This window comes from Macrobrachium nipponense, chromosome 12 (genome assembly GCF_015104395.2).
Source record: "Macrobrachium nipponense isolate FS-2020 chromosome 12, ASM1510439v2, whole genome shotgun sequence".
In the NCBI taxonomy this organism is placed as follows: Eukaryota; Metazoa; Arthropoda; class Malacostraca; order Decapoda; family Palaemonidae; genus Macrobrachium; species Macrobrachium nipponense.
The window spans coordinates 63,987,770-63,990,269 of NC_087205.1; the positions used below are offsets into that span (position 1 = coordinate 63,987,770).

Genomic DNA, 2,500 nt, shown 5'->3' on the forward strand with positions numbered 1-2,500 from the left:
GGGTACGGGTGGTTTGAAACCTACCTTATTATCTAAGTTTTTTCAAATGATGTCCAAATACCAAATTTCGTCTAGATCGGTCAAGCAGTTCGGATTCCTATAGCAAACTAACATATCAAACATTCACACCACACACTTCAACACACACACACACACACATATATATATATATATATATATATATATATAGTATGATATATATGTGTGTGTGTAAGTATATACATACATGTTTATATATATATATGTGTGTGTGTGTATGGAAATAATGAACACATTAGCACATGTTTCATAGGAATTAATTTCTGGCTCACACCGAGAACAAACATCGGTCTCTTGAGTGACACACCAGGGCAGTACTGACAGGCCTACCAAAGTCATAAATGAAGTTGGAACCTAAGCACTCCATACCTTAATATACTATATATATATATATATATATATATATATATATATATATATATATATATATATATAAACTTACTTATGTTATAAATATTCCGTTTGAATATTTATTTCCAGTTACACAATAGATGTAACTTTCGAGTCAAGTAAAAAATGTAAGTTTTCTTTACCAGGCTTTTATGTTTTTCTTTGAATGAAAATGGATTCTTTACGTGACCACTTTCATAACCTTTTTTTTTTGCAGCTGAAATATCGTAAGGCAACCAAGGGAGGTTGTGACATTTAGACATAGTTCATTTTTAGAAAAGCGCAGAATACGCGGTTATTAAGTATATGTTCTCAAATGTTTGTGAAGGAACTTCTGAAGTTTTCTTTTCTTTGAGCTTGATTTACATATCTTTCAATGAAGCGTTGGTTATTTGTGTACTAAAGTTAGAGAGAGAGAGAGAGAGAGAGAGAGAGAGAGAGAGAGGAAAGAGAGAGAGAGAGAGAGAGAGAGAGAGAGAGAGAGAAAGAGTTTGGGGAGGTTAACCAATGACCTAATCATGTTATAAGAAATGTTGACACTGTCATTGGCTCAATCCATCCATTTGTCTCTCTGTCTTTTTCTTCCTCAACTTCATAAAGTTAGTATTTCATTGCAGATTTCATCTTTCTTTTCTAGGCCTTCTATAACTTCAGATGTCTGTTTCCTTCGTTGTAATCTCGACGTTTGGAAAATACAACAATATAAGAGTATGCTCTCTTGTCTGAAAAAAAACTTTCACAATATGCTTATGCTCTCATTTCATTTCGTTTGCAATGGCGCTGCATTTTAATCAGTTGATTAAATTATTATCTAAAGACGCCATTCTGCGAGGGCTATTATTAAAGATTTTATTTTTTCTCTTTGAAGACGAGAGTTTTACAGCTGACCTCAGCTGCTTCCCGAGATAATAACCCTAACTAGCAGCAGCTGCAACTCGTTTCTCAACTCTTATCTGTTTAAATGAAAAATGAAATAATAAAAAATCCTCGGAAATTTAGTCATTAAGTTCATTCCATCCTTTACAAGATATTCATGTTTCAATAAGCATGTTTGGAAGACTGATAAAATAAAGACTAAGAAATTAATGTAATATATAACGCAGATAGGATTAAAACATTTCCCCGTTCCTCACGTCAAATGATACGTGGCACTTACATCGTTCTTGCGAAGAACCACCTTTTTATTACGATTCTCAAGTCTCCGATAACGTTCCCCAACAGAGGGGCAAAAAATCATGAGATATTATGAAACGAAAATGATGATGCCGATCAAGCAATGAATAGATACTTGGAGGAATTCTGACAAGTTAGACGAATCTTGAGGCTTTTCTTAATATAAGGAATATATTTGACATGGCAATCTTTTTTTTTTTTTTTTTTTTTTTTTTAAGAAATGAATACGAATTTTGATAAGTTCAAAATAAATTGTAATATCGTATAAGTTCAGCCAGTATGCTCATAAGACCATCGTAAACGATAAGGGTGCAAATTCCTTAAACTTGTCATTTCATTGCCCTTTTTTGTATATGAATCTAAAGTAGGCCATATTTGTAATTGTATCATTATCTCGTAAAAGTTTCATCCGATTTCAGAATGAGTACGATCGATCTCCGTCTGCGTGTAGCATTTATTATCATTATTATGTAATAAGGTTCGGAATTTAAACCAGTTCGCTTGCTTGTATGGCGTTTTTACGTTGCATGGAACCAATGGTTATTCAGCAACGGGACCAACGGCTTTACGTGACTTCCGAACCAAGTCGAGAGTGAACTTCTATCACCAGAAATACACATCTCTCACTCAATGGAATGGCAGAGAATCGAACTCGCGACCACCGAGGTGGGACGCCAACACCATACCAACCACGCCACTGAGACGTTTGTTTTATACCAGTTTGCTGACACGAAAACGCTGTGCATAAACATCTCCCATCGTTATCGTAAGAACCCAGTTTTCTGATAGTTTTTATTTGTTTTTCTTTTTTTTTCTTTTTTTAAGGAACACCTATTCTTTGAAGTTTGATAACTATTCATTATTTATTGTACGATATATATAGCATAAACATCTCCCA

General features: G+C 34.0%; 1 long non-coding RNA gene across 1 annotated transcript in view; it reads right to left on the reverse strand.

Annotated features, from left to right (window-relative positions):
- Positions 1–2,500, reverse strand: part of LOC135224551 (uncharacterized) — a 7,070-nt gene that overhangs the window by 3,209 nt on the left and 1,361 nt on the right. The window lies entirely within an intron of this gene.